This window comes from Pleurodeles waltl, chromosome 5 (genome assembly GCF_031143425.1).
Source record: "Pleurodeles waltl isolate 20211129_DDA chromosome 5, aPleWal1.hap1.20221129, whole genome shotgun sequence".
NCBI lineage: Eukaryota > Metazoa > Chordata > Amphibia > Caudata > Salamandridae > Pleurodeles > Pleurodeles waltl.
The window spans coordinates 288,419,115-288,438,617 of record NC_090444.1 but is presented as its reverse complement, the minus strand read 5'-3'; the positions used below and the strand labels follow the sequence as shown (position 1 = coordinate 288,438,617).

Genomic DNA, 19,503 nt, shown 5'->3' with positions numbered 1-19,503 from the left:
ATACTAGCTTGCCGTAACATATTCAGACAGGCAGCCAAGCTTTGAAATAGTCTCAAGTCAAAGTCAAGAAACATCCAGGACCATCTAAATTCAATAAGGCCCTGAATACATGCTTCCTCCCAAACTAATGATGAAGAGTCACACAACCAGCAGACACAACTGTTTATCGTAAGTAGGAGAGGAGAATGGATACCACAGAACTGAAACTGGAACAAATTATGCAAGGATGGTAGGCACAACAACGCACTCTACTATCTCTCAATCTCCTTTATTTTCCTCTACCTCTAAGTGCAGCAATGCAGCATGCACATCCTCTGCCATACAGGCATGAGACTAAACCACATGCAACAAATGGGGTTTCTGGTTGGCTAGGGTATGCACCGAAACCAGACAGAACCCTCCCACTCTTGTCAGGGCGAGGGAGTTACACACCCAAGATAACCCCTGCTCACCCCCTTGGTAGCTTGGCAAGAGCAATCAGGCTTATCCCAGAGGCAATTTGTAAAGCGATTACACAGCACACACAACACACATGACGCACTATCCCCACCACAAAGGAAACACAACACCAAGTTATATAAAAATAAAATGTATTGTACACAACATCATGAGACCAAACAGAACATGTCAGTAATACCCTGCTACACAAGCAGTTGTCAGAACATTACTCAGGTACTAGTACTCTGCTAAATCCAGCAGTAGTCACATAAAACACATAGGTTACTGGTTATTCTGCAACATAACCAGTAGTCAGGAAAACAAGGTCACTAGGAATGTACATATCGTGGAAAACACGTCACCAAAAAGGTCAAACAGTGTCATGTATGTACACAGTAGAAATCATATTGCGCCAATGTCACCATAACATCAGGACCGCACACACCATGGAAAACACATGTTACCAACAAGGTCAAACAGTATTGTGAATTGTACAGTAAGAATTACATTGCGCAAATGTCACCAAACCACCAGAAATGCCCAGAACCATGAAGCATTCCTTGCCTGTTCACAGGCCAAGACCCTGGGGCCACATAGAAGGACTCCAGCGCGTCTTTAGCGCTAAATGGGGTCCCAACAACCGTCCCTGTGGAGCCGGGGTCTATGGTGAGGTTTCCCTCCTGCCCAGCAAGCTGTTTCACAGAGAACGAGGTGAGGGAGCACACACTCCCTCCTTTCCAATAGGAAGACCTCTCCCCACAAAGAAAATGGCCAAAGGGCTCCAATCCTCCAAATTGCCCCAGAGGCCACGACCGGCTGTCACCGAGGCAGGAAAAGTTGTTGGACCTACAAAAGTCGGAGCTCATAGGGGCACTGTGCGATAACTGTCCGCCGGGGCGGGACCTCTGTTGAGGCTTCCTCGCCGCCCAGTGAGAGGACAGAGGCTCTCTTACCTTGTGGCACCATGCGTCTCCCCCCAAGCAGCCTGCACCAGCGTGGCAGGTGCTGGGATGGCCCAGCAAGCAGGAGGGACCTCAGATGAGGTTTCCTTCCCTCCTGGGGCCACACTTTTACTCCATCACTCGCCTGCACCCGATCTGGTGCGTAAATGATTTAATGCTGTCGTCCCGCGCCGCAGTGGTGATTTAACAACAGATGTGCCTGCCTGTGCCCCGGCGGCACTCCACTCAATGCTCCTTGCCCCGGGGGCACCACAGGGAGCGTGCTCACTCCATTCTCTGTTTTCCCTGTGCTCTGGGAAATTAGCCCCAGGCAGCGCTTTCAACGTTTTGAAAACAGCAAGGAAAATCAAACGCTCACAAAGGCAAACAAAAAGCGCGTTCCGGGCACTTACTCATAAAATAAAGCACTCCTCCTTGTGCCACAGAAAATAAATGGCAAAGCGCTCATTTGTGCTGTGAGGTACACAAAGCTACAGGAGACAGGGGGGCACACCACCCAGCCCCTGGAGATGGTCAAAGGGAGCACAGGGTGGTAGGGCCAAAACAAGCAGGCACGCACAAAGAGTTGCAGTCAGTGGCTGTTCCTCCTAGTGACACTGCAGGTCAGCACAACAGCAGCAGTCCAAAACGGTTCCTGGTGAGTCCCTCCAGCATCATCCTGTGTCCATTTCAGTCCATTACTGTCTCTCCTATCATGGGGAAAACCCTCTGTACTTATAATCAGTTTTGCACAAGCTTACACAAAAAGGGGGAAAAGAGGTTCCAACCAGTTCCAACTGGATCTAGGAGTGATCCCTCCCTCCTCAAGCACAGGCTCCAGACATCAGCTGGGGGTAAACACGCTCTTTGTGTGATGCCAGGGCACAGCCTTTACAAATGCGGCCTCTCTTATCTCTCAGCCCAGGAAGACCATTCAATTTGCAGATGCACCTCTGTGACACCTCAACACCCTCCCTGTGTACAGGCTGTCTGAAAAGTATGCACAAAGCCCAGCTGTCAATCTGCCCAGGAGTGAATTGGAGTCAAGCTGCAAAACACCAGAGTCATAAGCACAGAGAAATGCTCACTTTCTAGAAGTGGCATTTCTATAATAGTAATACAAAATCCACCTACACCAGTAAGCAGCATTTCTCACTACCATTACAATCATACCAAACATGCCTACACTACCCCTCATAGATCAGACAATACCCTCTAGTCATAAAGCAGGGCATTTCCAATGCACTCCTATGAGCAAGGCAGCACTCACAGCAGTGAGAAACCAAATGGGCTGTTTTTCACTACCAGGACAGGCCACACAACCAGGCACATGTCCTACTTTCTACATACATAGTACCCTGCCCATAGGGCTAGCTAGGGCCTACATTATGGGTGACTTACATGTAGTAAAAGGGGAGTTCCAGGCCTTGCAAGTAAATTTAGATGTCAGGTCCCTCTGGCAGTAAACTGTGCACGCAGGCCCTGCGGTAGCAGGCCTGAGACAGGTTTAAAAGGCTACTTCTGTGGGTGGCACAAGCTGCTCTGCAGGCCCACTAGTAGCATTTAATTTACAGGTCCTGGGTATAGGGTTACCACTGTACCACTGTACAAGGGACTTACAGGTAAATTAAATGTGCCAATTAGGCGTAAGCCAATCATACCAACTTTAGAAGGGAGTGCACCTGCACTTTAGCACTGATCAGCAGTGATAAAGTGCTCAGAGTCCTAGATCCAACAAGAGGTCAGAAAAAATAGGTGGAAGGAGGCAAAAAGTTTAGGACATGACCCTGCAAAAAGGGCCAGTTCCAACACACTGCCACAAGGGCCACACTGCCTTAATAAACCTTACTCCATCTATGCACTGGGACCCTCTTTCCTTTTCCTAAGGAACAGTGATAAACCCATGATAAAATGACCACTCAGGGCATCCCATATAATATCATAACATCCTTACGGAGACCATGCCAGGGAACCATACCACCATCTAAGCACACCGACTGAGTATTGTGGTACCCATCTGAAAATGCACTACAGAGCCTCAACAAGGGTATGATGAGCTGTATGCAGGATGTAGGTCTGTTTCTATGGAGATACCCTTGTCTGATCCCATGCAAACTTTATTCTAATGCTACTCTTCTTCTTGTATGTTCATTTATGGCTTCTGCCCTCCTGCGTCTCTATGTACAAATCTTCTCTGATAGACCATTTCTGCTCCTATACTGGGAAGCTGCTCCTGGAATGCCTTAGCCACAAAAACGTCTACAGTGGTTCGGAACTGGAAGCGGAACTGCAATATGGTTGCCATCTAAGCACCCCAACTGAGTAGCGTGGTACCCAGCTTCAAATGCACCTAAGAGCCTCAAAAGGGGTATGATGAGTGTATGCAGGGTGTAGGTCTGTTTCTATGGAGGTAATCTTGCCTGATCCCAAGCAAACGTTATTTTGATTCAACTCTTATTTATATTTGTTAATTTGGGTCTGCTGCCCTCCTGCGTCTCTATGCACACAACTTCTCTGACAGACCATTTCTGCTCCTACGCTGGGAAGCTGCACCTGTAATGCATGCCACAAAAACTATTTTAGTGGTTTGGAACTGTAGGTGGAACAGCAATGTGGTTGCCTTTTAATAAAATTGAGACAACTCTTTAGTGATATTGGACAGTATTTTTCCACACCACTGATTTCTACTCAAGAAGATCTGAGCAGCATCTTTTTTTGCTATTGTTATTGCTTACAATAGAGTTGTGGCGCGATTTACAGGGGATCAGAACAGAGACTGCTGAGGGCTCTAAGAAAAAGCACCATCTTGTCTCTGCTTTGTCCATGCCACCAACTATTTTTTATGAAATGTCAGTTCATTATAATCAACTAAAGTCTGACACCGTAAGGAATCATGAGACTGAATTTTCTGAAATCAATGGCAATACAGTGACAGCACACAGAAAAAGGATAGGAGAAGGACAATAGTGCCCACTGGTAGAAGCTTCTTGTGGAATGACCGAGTAACATCAGTCTCCTAGTGCCTGAACTACCTATCCTGTGCTCTGTCCTGTTTACTACATGTACCTGCTTGCCTCCAGTCATTATCTACACATACAAAGTGAGTTTGTTAAACAACAAGGATGAGCTACAAGCCGATGTGTGCAGTGCACAATGGATTAGCATAGATTAGGTTATTCACAAAAGTTATATTTTTGCATATTGCACCCAGTCACTACACAAATCGTACTCTTGGGATAATGACTGTCTAAAATACTCCAAAGTACCTCTGGAACATCTTGAACACAAGTGCTCAGGACCACACTTCTGAACACCATGATAACACCTCCGTCACATTCTCAGGTCAACATACACATGGAGGTGTGCCTAGGACAACACATAAGGACACAGTACTGCCACCTGTATCTCCTTCTTGAGCCAACATACCACTATGGTGTGTCCAGAATTACACATCTGAATGAATACTAGTTTGCTGTATTCTTCTAAAACCGCAGAGTACATTCACTCCTGACTTCACTACAGCATGGCAGGGATCCTGCACCCAGCTGCTGAGGGGGATAAGGATTTACTGGAAACTGCTTGCATTCTTTCTCTTGGAAACTATAGACCTCACAGTTTCATCCCCAATACCCAGATCAAGTTCAATACCTGCATGACTAAAATCACCCACTGGACAAAGACCATGGGCCAGATTTATCAAGGGATTAAGTTGTCCTTGCATGACGCAGGGTGTCAAAAGTGGAACGCAATCCCTAAATCACATTTACCAAGCAACGAGGGGCACGCATACAAGGCCACTCTAGGAAGGCATTCCACGGGTGAAGCAAGGGTGTCCCAACACATCCAGCTATGGTTTTTGGTGCATTCCCAGAATTACCAAGAAAGGCAAACCTGCGGATGTGTCAAAAGATTACACCTTCCCAGGTGAGAAGCAACAAGGAGAAATATCTTGATTTTTCTTTGTTTTTTCCTCTTTCTATGTGTGCTGCATTTTGCAGCATATGTAGAAAGAGGTAAATGCCTCTGATAATTGTTTTTGTACAGAAGGGTGATCCTTTCTGCACAAAAGCAATCCTGTGTACAATGCAGGCACCCTTGCACCAGAACACAAGGGTGTCTGCATTGGCGCTCAGCACCCAAAAATGCACTAGCAGATAAAGAGAGCATGCATTTGCTATATAATGTTAAATATGGTGCATTCCTGCCCTCTCACTTTCATTCAGCACAGCAAGGTGTCTTCCTGCTTTGTGTTAAGTGAATGTATGATAAATCTGGCCCCACCTGTCTAAAACTGAACACCAACAGGACTGAAATCATGATTTTCGATAAGAGCACATCACCATGGGACTCCAAATGGTGGCCAACGGCGCTAGGGCCGACATCCACCTCCACCACCCATGCCAAGAACCTCAGGATAAAAATAACTCCTTTTCATTCAAACAAGAGCTTTTCTTGAAAATAAAAGGAATAGCGAAGGGGTGTGCTTTCACACCATAAATAGCTAATATCTATATGTCCTACTTTGAAGAATTATGGATCTACAGTGATAACAACAGACACAAACAGCAAGTAAGATCTTAGCATCACTACATAGATGATATCTTTTTCATTTGGTGAGGGCCTTGTGAGTTACTGATGGAAACTTTCCATTTGGCTAATTAAAAAGGCTCCAGATCTCCACTTTACTATGTCTTACAGTAGAGACATTCTCAATTTTCTAGACGTATGGATTACAGTGATAGACAACAGGCTGATAATGAACTTATATTCCAAACCCACAGATAGAAATACTTTGTTACACTTTCAGAGTAGCCGTCCTAGTGCACTTTAACGTACAGACAATTCTTACGAGTACGCAGAAATTATTCATGTAAGGAAGATTACTTTCAGAATGGAGAAAATCTATGTAATAACCTTATACAAAGAGGCTACCCTAAAAAACTAGTCAATAATGCCTTCAAGAGAGCATGTTTCGCTCATAGGGAATTCCTGCTCATCCCTAAGGAGAAAACACAAGAAACACTGTTGACGTGTTCTTACTTTTTCACCAACCGCCAATAAAATCAAGAGAATTATAAACTCCAACATGAAATTAATCAGTACTTTTAAAGTGGAAAAGCTCCTGTTTTCATTTAAGAAAGACAGAAATCTTCGCCAACATTTAGTCAGAGCAGCCTGTAAATCCTAAATGGAGGGCGCACCTCTAGTACAACATTATAGTGAAACAGGTCGCAGTGAAAACAATTTACAATGGTCAGTCCTATATGTAATTCCCAAGCAGAAAGAAAGCTCAAGTAACTTGTAGTAGCTTCACAATGATATACTGTAACGGTTCTCTGAAATATATATATGTAAATATAAGTGGAACGGTGCTTTGTATATTCATTTTTATTGAGCTGCAATGTATATGACAACATGTTGTTAAGTTTGGGAAATGAATGTGTCCAGCTCCTCTGCAGTCACAGCAGCCTTGGTTGAGGGTGTTAATGGTTAAGGCCACGATCTCCCAAGGCTCTTTGATAAGTAGAAGAGGACTTGTGGTTACTACACACCTCCATGGTACCTCAATATGTGGGATAAGGCACAGTCTAGTGGTTTTGTATTGGCAACTGATAGCCTAGCATATTACTTCTGGTCTCGTCCTGATTTTATCTCAGTAACGTGCTTAGTTGCTCCTTGCAAGGATCACTCTAAGAGTTTGCCTGTGCGGTGTGGCGTGCAAGGGAATGGTGGAAATCACACCCCAACAAGGATGGCTGATTTACTCTCCCTTTGATTAGGTAGGACCGTGGGTGATTTTATCCCATGTTTTCCTAATGTAGATGACCAGTTGGTATTTTGGTAACTTAACCAGTCTCTTTTTTTTGACTTAGGGGATCCTGAGGCACGCACTGAGGACCAATTGGGTTTGTCCTGCAGAGGGAATTGAGCGCCCTCTCTTTTGGACTGATAAATATTGCAAACATAGATACCCACATCTCTATTTAAGTACCATAACCCGTCACTCAGTGCGTGACTTTTCAGAGCACACACAGGTATCAGTTTTTGATTTGGAGGCACAAGGAACTGGACACCAATCACGATTTGCTGGAGGTCGCCTCATCTCTGTTTAATATATTTCCACATAAGTAAATGGCAGTTTGCGAGATGGTAATGAGGTCTCTCATCCTCTGTTTACCACAATTGCTATATAGTAAGTAAATATTCACACGGAGTGATTTAGGTATATTGTGTTGAATAAGTTGGGCTTCTTCCCTATTAGTGGCAGAAGTTTTGCTACTCAAGGAAATCAGATACAGTGTGCTGTAATCCTGGCACACTCACCACAGTATCTGATTTCCTTGCACAGCAAAACTTCAGCCACTAATATGGAGGACGGATCTCTGGTCTTTATGGGGACATAACTTTTAATCCAAATGACGGATCTCGGATATAATTGGTGACTCAACAGTAATTGGAAGTGGAGAGGGACATTTTTAGCGAATACTGAACATGCTTGAGTCCATCAAGCCAGACAGTGAGATTGGAAATGCACTTTACGATTGACAATGGGAATATTGTGGGTGTTAAGATATTATACAGCCCTGATGAAGTCCTGTATATGACGTCAAATGTGTTGGCTAAGTGATTATTCTCAAGAACAATAAAACTAAATGAACTGCCAAGAATTAAAGCTCTGGAGCAATTATTTCAAGAAACAATACACACTTGAACATGTGCTTGAGGCTGGACTGTGTAACTTTTTCTTTGAGGTTGGTGGGTGACATCCTCCCTTTTGAGCACCGTGCTATTGCTTAATATCGTGTTCACTGTTAAGTGAGTGCCTATAATCTATAAATCACCCAGAGTAGGATTCTGTACCAGCTCATGCAAGTTTGTTTGCTAATATTAAATACTATATTTAAAAGAAGGGTGTGTACAACCTGCAAAGTTTGATAATTTAAGAAAGGATTGACATAAAATGTAATATATGCAAATGGATTGCCTGTATGTACAATAATAATTGATGTAGTTTTGTCTAGTGAACTATACTGGATATATCCCTCAAGAGTCAATGTTGATTGCAATAAGAACCTCAGTATCATCAACAGCAAACTTGACATGATCACCCAAGTCAATGCCATCACCGCCTCATGCTTGAGTACCCTGAAGATGCTGAGGAAGATTTTCAGATGGCTCCTAATCTGCACCAGGAAAGCCATTATGCATACCCTGGTTCCAATCAGTCTGGACTCCTGAAACATCTCTATGCCACAATCAAAAAAACACTCACCAGAAGGCTGCAGACTATTCAGAACTCAGTGGCCAGAATCACTATCAACCTCCCGTGTTGCACTGAAATTACACCTCACCTAAGGGAGCTCCACTTGCTTCCCACACACAAACAGGCATACTTCAAACTCCTCACCCACACTATCAAGGCACTACATAACTCTGGCCTAGCATTCCTCAACAATCGCATCTGCTTTCACAAACTTTCCAGACACCTCCGTTCATCTCAACTCCTACTTGCACAAATACCATGTATACAGAAAACCAGACCCAGCAGTCAAGCCCTCTCCTACACCACTCCTAAAGTGTCAAATGACCTGCTGCTACACATAAGAGTTTCCTCCTCACTTCTTGAATTGTGCAAGAAGCTGAAGACCTGGGTTTTAAACTAATTACACTAGTGCATAGGTGTGCTAGATTCACACTTCCTCAGCGCCAAGATAACATCCTGGGTGATCCTACACCCTGCAAATCGTCATAACATAAACACCATAACATAATTAACATAACATACCATCACAACATAGAACAGCTCTTCACTCCTACAGATACAGTCTCATCTCTTTACTCCTTGATCAGGCTGGACATCTCCCCAGTCATCTCCTTTCTCAGAAGATTTCTAGCCACACATGACAACAGAGGTCCAAAAGATTACAGGTATCCCTCCTCCTAGACATTTTGCATACAGTTTATTCTACTGAAGCAAAGGATTGATAAATCAGTGAAATTTTGTAAGGAATATGACCTCTTAATGTCCTACCTACCAAGTTTCTGTGAAGGTCAGGGTATTCAATTTATTATTCAAAATCTGTTTACATAGTTTGTGTGTGTGCTTCGCAGCTGAGCAAGTATTCGATAACACACAATTTAGGGGCAAATGCACTAACATTTTGCGCTGAACTTACATCACAAAACTGATGCAAACTTGATCAAAATGTTTATGTGGAATGTACTATCCAATGTAAAACTTGCTCTGTGCTGGAAGGATGCCTGAAAGTAACCTAAAGCAGACCTTTGAGCTGTTTTGCATTAGTTTGTGTCACTGGAACATTCCATGAGTAGTACATGAGCGTTCCCATGCAACAGCATATGGTTTTTGACGCAAAGCCCTATCAACTGACAATAGTAGACAGGGTTTAGCACCCAAAACTAATGGCTATTTAAGACTAGTATTAACTTGCAGAAGTGCTTTTATTTCTCCAAATGTATCCAACTTTGCATGTGTGCTGTAATGTACAGCACAGATCCTTTGTGGGAAAAGTTTTAAAGTTTGTCTAGGCACAGTGATTTCTACCGGAACAGTAGCCTTCCATTACAAATCCTGTGCTAGACATGGCACATAAACTTTATACCTATGGTGCAAAAGTGTGCACGTGGTGCTAGGCAGCCTGAATGTGCGCAAGTGCTATGGGGCGAGCAAGACAGAGCCATATCTTATTAGATATGATATAGCCCTGGTCACTTCCTCTCATGCACTGCAGTGCAACAACTTTGGTTGCTGCATTGCATGACATCTTTGTGAATCTGGGACCAGACTTAGAAAACCTTTGTGCCTGATTTGGTGTTTGGACAAAATATTGAGTAAAAAATATCGGGAGACAAAAATATTGCAAATTAAATATCATTCCACATAATACACAAATATTGATGACAAGAATATAATAAAGTGATATTGTTTTAAATAATATTGTTTTTAATATCGTTTTCAATAATATAGTGGTAAAATATTGTTCTTTAGTTACTTGAGTGTGTTTTACATGTTATACTAATTTTCTGTATTACTATTGTTTGTATAAAAGTTACTATTATTTTTTAAATATAGCTGGTAATTTTAAGGGATTTAGATTTTTTTATTTATTGTTTAATAGCAATTTATAGTGTTGTAGCCGGTTGTTAGGTTTGTAGGGATAGGGTGGGTAGTTAATTAGGTAATAATTATTTATGAATTATTTAATACGTTTATTTAATTATATAATAGATATTTCATTGATTTTAAGCATGAAAATTATGGAATACTGTTTTTGTTATATTTTTAGTGCAGGCTGCTAGGTTTGTAGTGGTATAGAATGGGAAGTTAATTAATAATTGTATAACAATTTATTATTTCTTAATTAATTATTTTATTGAATAGTGAGTATGCAAATTGAAGAATTGTTTTTAGTTTTTAATACATACATACACACACACACACATACACATGCAACACTTTTCCTACTGTTGCAGAAACCAGGGTGGGAACAGTATAGTTACACTATATTTAGACTCCAATAGTTTTCATGATATTGGTAAAATATATTTTATAGTCTTAATTGTTTACTTTTTTATATTTCATAGTGTTTCTTTTTATTTTGAAACTTATTTTATTGTTAATAGTATTTTAGTAAAGTTATATCATTAATATTCTATTTATTGTCTATATTAATTTATATATTTTTTCTCATAAAATTGTTTATATTTTCCATGGATTTATTGTGTACTTACTGTATATATATATATATATATATATATATATATATATATATATAAATATATAGTGTAACATAATTAATTAAAATATTTGCTTATATTACAATAATATTTTAATATGTTGATTGTGTGTGTGTGTTTTATATTTCATAGTGTTTCTTTTTATTTTGAAACTTATTTTATTGTTAATAGTATTTTAGTAAAGTTATATCATTAATATTCTATTTATTGTCTATATTAATTTATATATTTTTTCTCATTAAATTGTTTATATTTTTCATGGATTTATTGTGTACTTACTGTATATATATATATATAAATATATAGTGTAACATAATTAATTAAAATATTTGCTTATATTACAATAATATTTTAATATGTTGACTCTGTGTGTGTGTTTTAATATATATTATTTAGAAGAAAAGGCTCCCCAAAAGAAACTTTTATTTATATTGTCAGCATTTTGGAGGTGTCCCGGCTTTCTTTTAATCAAGAGGAAAATTGGATATATGCATAGGAGTTCTGGAGCCTGGCTGGGGCGGCTGTGTTACTGCTTCTGTATTTCCGTATTTCGTTTTAAACATGTATATATATATATATATATATGTACATATATATATATATATATATATATATATACAAAAAAGAAGAGAGAACTCTGGGTAATTCCTAAGTTTAGGTGGAGAGCAGCTCCAGTAAGGAGCACTCTGTAACATCAGCGAACACTCTAGATTTGCTCACCTCAAATGTCTGTTTATCTAGCAAAGTTTTTAAGCATAGGATCAGCACAGTACTATCCACACCAAGCTAAATAGGGCCAAAGTCTTTTGCCGTTTGTTCAGCAAGCTCTTTAAGTATAGGATTGACACAGCGCCATCCTCGATGAGCTGTAAAATGACAAAAGCCGATCACCACCCCAGGGACAGTATTACAGCATTATATATATATATATATATATATAGGAACTCCTAAGAGGTCCACAAGCACATAACTGATATAAAAGAGACATAAAACATTAATAATAAACTTTCCAAATAAAATTAAATATTATCAATTATACAATCACAGTAATATCCCTCAGACAATAAATATCGGAATTTATCATGGTGAGCAATTTACAATCTAGACCAATACAGCAGGTTTAGAAAAGGAATTAGCTTCTGTATGCAAAATGCTAAAACGCAACTCTATTATCTCTTTACAAGTAGGACCATAAAGCGCATCAAACAGTTCAAAATCGTACCCTAAAAGAGGCCACTCTTGTTGAAAACCCTAGAGCACATTAGTATTGTCTTCAGTAAGAACCATTGTGCAGCGTAAGCTTCCATTTCAAAGTAGCTGGTAATCATCTGGATCCAAAACAGCCAAGGCGCTGCACATCATGGGTGCATTATAGCACATTATCATGCGCTGACAAAAAATTTAAGAAAAACTCCACTCCCTTGGTGCACAAAATAAAAACTGATAGTAATTCTCAAAGCTGACTTGATGGTTCACTTACAGTCAGCTTGAATTTCCACCAATATATGAAGGCTCAAAAAAGATTTTAAAAAGACTGGCAAAATTTAAAACTCCTAAAACAAAATAATTCATTTGGAGGATTATATACAGCTTCCAAGGCCTCTCCGGCAGAGCAAACATTAAAGTACAAGTAGAGAGGTTTCAACCATTTTTTCCTAAGTGTGGCTAAAGCCGGACAAACAAATAATACATGCTTAAAGTTCTGTACACCCAAATTACAAAGTACCAATTTAGAGGTTAGTTCTCTGAGTGGCAATATATCTAATCCCAACAAGATGAACAGACGCCTCACCTAATATGGGAGATTTCAGGACAGGTACGGCTGAGACTGTTTGAAAGTTACTGATTTAGTAAGCGTGGCCAGTCTCTGTCTTTAGACAACAAGATCCTAAGTTTAAAGAGAAGCTTTTGGACCAAGTCGCCTCTTTCAGAATTCTTTTAAGAACAGGAGGCGGTAACAATGGAATCAGGCCCGGATCAAGTGCAAGCAACTGCTGAAGATTTCTATATAAGCTTAGTATCTTAGAGTGAATTCCCCACTATGAGCAAGGCTATAAGACCTCCCTCCAGAACACCACCGCTAGACCCAGTACAAAAGTGTTCTTAATACCAAATTCAAGCCTGAGAGCAGCCACTGAGGCTAAGTTGTTACAAAAGGCTAGGTGTCTTAGGATCTGCCCTTCCATCCTGTCTAGAAAATTCCATTTAGAAATCTCTGTATACTCCAAAGCATACAAGAGGGTGGCCAGGATCTTTGTTTGATAAGCAGTTAGTAAATGGTGGAAATGACGCTGGCCGACTGCTTTAAAAAAGGCCACTAAACCTTGTCCTTGTGCTTGAGATAGAGCCTTAGTAGCGTTATTACGTATGTGACCTTGATCATTGAGTGAAGAGGATAAAAATTTCCAGAAAAAGCAATAAGATTTTACTCACTCTAACCTATATTGACCCAGTGACCAGGAAAAATTAATTTTCTTGCCCACTTTTTTCCCTAGAAAACATACTGCTTGCGACTTTGATATATTAATCTGCAAATGGGGTTGTATGGAGTAGTGACACCAATTTAAACCTTTCGGAGTGAGGTCAATCACTACTATATCATCAGCGTATAAAAGGCAGGAGAGTGAATGACCTCCAATTTTAGGAGCAAAGCCATCTGCATTCTGCAAGGAAGGGGGAAGATCAAAGATGTATAAAGGGAGTAACAGTGGTGCCAATAAGCAGCCTTGCTTCAAACCATTTTTTAGTTTGGAATTTAGACGACAGGCCCTGTTCCCCTCCTAACAAGACTTTGCACCAGGTTGAAGAGTGCAAAGCTATAACCAAATGTAACAGGTTTGGGGATACCCCCAACTCGTATAGTTTTTTCCACAAAATGTTCCTACCTACCCTATCAAAAGCCGTGGAAAAGTCTATAAAAGCACCATACACTATTCCACCCCTGATCTGAACATATTTTTATTATATAATTTGCATCAATCAGATATTATCTAATGGACTATGTTCCTTTCTGAAACCTGCATGTTCCAGAGGGAGTATCTCATTTTCCTCGACCCAAGAGGTTAAATGCGTTAATACACTTTTCGCGAATATCCTGCCAGTTGCATCCCGCAGTGCAATTTGGTGATAGTTTATGGGCAAAGATTTATCTCCCTTTTTATATAGTGGGACTATGACACTCCCAATCCAGAGCAGCAGTTCCTGTTTAATTAATGACATCTGAACCTCATCAGGGCCCATTGCTCCGGATGCCCGCAACGACCTGATAGACCCCTCGATCTCAGTCACAGACGGGGGACCCCAGCGATCCACTTCAGTTCTAACCCTTGTGTTCAAATCCATTTCCCAAGGCTCCTTCTTCAGGTTCTCTGCGTAAAAGGTGAGTATGTACTTCCTCCAATTGGCCTCAGCTATTGGAGGGGAGCTAGACGATTTACGCTTACCAGAACCTTTAGAGATAATAGCCCAGAATTTACAGGAGTTTTTTGTCACCGCGGCTTCCCTCAGTGCCATCCACATCTGCTGTGCCTCTTCCTTCCTTATGCCTAACTTCGCTAACTCTTCTTCTTTTTAATAAAGATATTCTCCTACTCCTATCCTTGGTCTCCCATTTATAATGTCTCCTTACCAATTTATTAATTTCTCCATTCAACAATAGAATGGATTGCTTTACCTTCTTTTGTGGAGGCTTGCAGCGTTGATATGGATCACTTTGGGTTAAATATTCAATGAGTTTGGAAAAGTAATTTAACGGATCCACATTCCATTCATCAATATATCTCACTGAGCAAACAAGTACTTTTTTGACAGCTGACATTTTGGCCGGGGTCCAAAAAATTCTACCCCTTTTCCCACAGAAACTAATGCCCTTGCCCCTGCAATTTCAGGATTCTATGGAGGAAAGCTGCATTTTTAATGAAAGGATCAGAATCTTATGGTCACTTAAAGATGTATCCTTAGCTATCATATCCTCCAGTGATTGGGCGATAACATAGGAACCCAAAATATAATCAATAATGGAACTGCTCTGTGGGGATTTGTGTTTAAAACCTGCAGGAGAGTCAGACCAAAAACGTCCATTTAAGATGATGCAACAAAGGACCCTCAAACCTTTCAGTAGGTTGAAGCCCCTTTTGTCCCACCTGATTCTAGGGGGAAATAAGATGGAAGGGATATTGAAAGCAGTTTCCCTCTCTGGATCACAAAAGGTGGAAAGAGATAGATTGGAAGTTTTACAGTTTAAATCCCCTTTTGTCGGGGCTTGGCCACGGGCGTCAAGATGTTTGTCCCACTCTAAGAGTGCTCCGGACCCCTCCGTCATCTGCCCGATACTGGCCTCCGTTCCTGCGCCCTGCCGACCCTTCTTGCTGAGACCCCACCTCCGTGAGGGCCCGCCGCGGCGATCGGAGAGGGGCGCCCTCGTTTTGAGCTGCAGCAAGATCGGCGGCGGGAACCGGCCTGGTGGTACCGGCAGCGTGTTGGAGGCCGGCCGGGGACCCCTACCGAGCAACGATACCCACTGGGGCGCCGCGCAACAGTAAGTGGCAGCCCCCTGCAGTGCTAGGGGCCTGGGCCCTGTGAATGGACCAGGCCGCATTTCAAAGGCGACCGAGAGGGAGAGCTCTCCCCACCAGTGTCCGCGGCTTAAGGCCGTGCCGTGGCCCGGGGGCACGCAGTGACAGCGGAGGCTGGTGACACGTGGAGTGCCCGGGCCTGGGCGGGGCCAGACTCCCTGGCGGACTCGCAGACCCGATACGGTGGTCCCTCTTGGCACCCAGGGCTGCGGCGGTAACAGTACGAGGGCAGGTGGCCTGTGGCGGGCCCTGGGGCGAAGCAGGGCCCTGAAGGTACAAGCAGGGAGACACAGCGAAGCTACGCAAGACTGAGAGGTCAGCGGTGGCCCCCCTGGGAGCACGGGGCCCCCACTACGACAAAGGCGTCCTCGGAGTTCCTTGGGGGCCAGATCCTGGTGCACACAGACCTCAGATGGCAGTGGACCCCCAAACTATCTGCCCTGCCCTTGAAGGAGGACTAGAGGGCTGCAAATAACCAACCTGGGAACACATTCCCCGGTGTGAGCCACGTAGAACGGACAGCGAACAGGGAACCCTGGCTGGGGCAAGAACGAGTTCCCCGGAGTAAGCAGTGGTGCTGAAGGGGCCCACTAAGACTGCGTCAGTGGATATCGGGACCCGGGACGAGGGGCAGGCGACCCAGAAGCGCCCTGACTGCACATCCAGACACAATCTAGCAGCAGGTATGGGGAAAAATAGGACCAGCAAGCAGCCCCCGCATCGCAGCAGCGTATTGACCAGTTTGCCAGGCAATCTGCGTCACGAACAGTGGACGTATCTGTGCCAGAGACCACTACAGCGGAAGGGGTCTCTACGATCCTGCAAGCCATTCAGTCCTCGCAGCTGGCGATCAAGACCAAAGTTGGTGAGGTGTGAGAAGACGTAGGCCTGCAGCGCCAAGACCTGCGAACAGCAGTGGGATGCATCACAGATGTAGAAGGCCGAGTCTGCCAGGCAGAAGTCGATCTTGCGGATCTCATGGTCAAAGTCGCCCAGTTGCAGGCACGCACCGGGGAACTTCACCGCAGAGCAGAGGATGCAGGGAATCGCTCCAGACGCAACACCTACGTTTTGTGGGATTACCGGAAGGCGCAGAGGAAAATAATGCAATAGAGTTTCTGGAGAGCTGGATCAAGTCATGGGTCCCTGCGCAGAAGCTCTCCCCTTGGTGTGGGATTGAGCGAGCACATAGGGCCCTGATGCCCCGGCCCCCCCCGGGCGGACCTCGGCGACTGATGATCGCCCGCTTCCTTAACTTTAAGGATCGGGGCACAATCCTGAGTGAAGCCAGATCGCAACCGGACCTCCGCTGGGACAATAATAGGATCCTTATTTTTCCGGACTGAATCCGCGAGGTGCAAGCCAGACGCCGCTCATACGTGGGAGTGAAGCAGAAACTGAGTGCGATGAAACTGACATACATGCTCCTTTTTCCGGCACGTCTTAAGGTTCTCTTGAATGGAAAGGCCTTCTTTTTCGACTCGCTGGAAACCGCATGGGACTGGCTAACGGAAGAGAATAGAGGGATGTTAAGAGATCCCCCCTGCCCGGGGGATGGCCACCCGGTGCTGGACCCTGGTGGTCCTTTGAGGCCGCCGGGAGGGCGCAGACGTACCCGCTCCCGCCGGAGGAGGTGGAGTGACCCAGGCGTCGCTCCCGGGGCAGATAGACAGCTGAGTCCAGGCCCACCTGGGGACAACAATGCGCCAAGTGACCCTGACCTGGATAGCCCAGACGGGACTTCCGGAAGAGAGTGCCTTAGGCATCCCCCCTACTCCCTTGACCCTGGCCCGCTGCTGCAGGGTGATGCAGAGAGACTGAACTGGAGACAAATTCCCTGGCAGGGGAAGCGGAATGGCGAGGAGCCAGATTGCAGAACTCCGACTTAAAGGAGGGGTCCACCACTCCAAATTTGCAGTTGACGTGTTGTGGGCACAGTTTAGGGCGACAGATGCTTCTGGGCTAGAAGTATGGGGTGGGGGGTTGTTGGGGGGTCACAAGGAAACAGTTGACTGTAGTTATTCACTACGGGGTTTACGTTATGTTTTCTTACCTTTATTAAGATGGTCGCGGAGGAACGTCCAGGCAGGCACACTTCACTCAACACCATCCTCACCATGCACAACCTAGTGCAGGCTACTCAAGTCCTCTCCTGGAATGTCAACAGGCTCCTTGACAAAATTAAAAGGTCAGCAGCATTCTCCTTTGCTCGTCGTTTTGCCCCATCCATAATCTTGTTACAAGAGACCCATCTCCTGGGTACCAAATGCCCCATGCTCATGAGGGGAGGCTACGACAAAATCTATCATGCAGGGTTCACTAGAGGTTCGAGAGGCACAGCTGTTCTGGTGCATCGCTCCCTGTCCATGGTGGTAACAGCCAACCGGTCTGACCCACAGGACTGATACGTAGTCATCACCGGACTTCTTGGGGGGCAACCCATCAATATACTCAGTATCTATGCCCCCTCAGGTGCGCAGGGGCGGCTCCTCGCTCAGCTTAGGGACGTGATGACCGGACTCCCCCCGGGTTTAACCATAATAGGGGGAGAATTTAATTCTGTTTTTCACCCGGAAATAGACACAACTGGACCAACATCCTCGGGTCGGGCCTCTGGGGCGACTGGGCTGCGTAGCTGGGTTGACAGTTTAGGTCTTTGTGATGCGTGGAGGACCTGGCACCCCTGTTGATGACAATACACTCACACCTCCGCAGCGCACCACACCCACGCCAGAATAGATCTCTTCCTCCTGCCGGCCCTTGATGTTCCCGAGTCTCAGGAGTAGAGATCCTTCCTCAGGGGATTTCAGATCACGCGCCCGTACTCCTCCGTCTTAACGATGCGAAGACAGCCAGACGCCTGATGTGGCGGCTAAATGCCTGATATTTGCAGGACACGGATTACACCCAGGCTCTTCGGGAATATATCTTAGACTACTTTGCCTTTAATCTGGGATCCGTATCGTCCTCAGGTATAATCTGGGCGGCCGGCAAGGCCACACTCCAGGGACATGCCAAGCACCTCCTTTGAGTGCGAGAGCGTGCTTGCCTTCAGAAAGTGTCGGGCCTGGAAGCCAGAGCGATGTGCCTGGAGGGCCAGCTAAATGACACCATATCTCCATCGGCGACGTGGCAACTAATCCTAGTGAGGGAAGAGATATGACACACCACCATGGAGGCAGCCAAGCATATGTGGGGTGCTTCAGTTGCCCGCGTTTACGGTTGGGGGACAAAAACGGCAAGCTTTTCCACTGGCTCGCCACTCGACCAATGACGAACAGAATTGTACTGGAGATTATTGACGACTCCGGTGCCCCTTCCAGGACCCCCTATGAGATAGCACAGAGCTTTGCCACTTACTACAGGGAACTTTATGAGGAGCGGCCTAGACCCCGGGTTGAGAGAGAGGCCCCCTTGCTGCAAGAGGTGTCCTTTCCGATGATCTCGGCAAGGGAAAGGCGAGACCTTGATGAACCGCTAGACCTGCAGGAGGTCGCGGAAGCCATTTCGGGGCTGGCCGCCGGGAAGACACGGGCCCCGCTGGCTTCCCGGCAGAGCTTCACCAAAAGTTTTGTGATATCCTTACCCCCTACCTGCTTACCATGTATGAGGAGGCCGAAAGAAAGGGGTGCCTTCCCTCTCATCTGGATCTGGCTACCATAGTGGTAATCCCGAAGACCAGCCCCACCTTGCAGTGCTGTGCGGCTTACCGCTCTATCTTGCTGCTTAACACCAAACTAAAAATACTATCGACCATCCTGGCCAATAGGCTGAAAAAGGTATTGTCCTCC

The 19,503-nt window shown here is 44.4% G+C and overlaps 1 protein-coding gene across 2 annotated transcripts in view; it reads left to right on the top strand.

Annotated features, from left to right (window-relative positions):
• The window catches only part of STPG4 (sperm-tail PG-rich repeat containing 4), a 353,110-nt gene that overhangs the window by 265,340 nt on the left and 68,267 nt on the right, over positions 1–19,503 (top strand). The window lies entirely within an intron of this gene.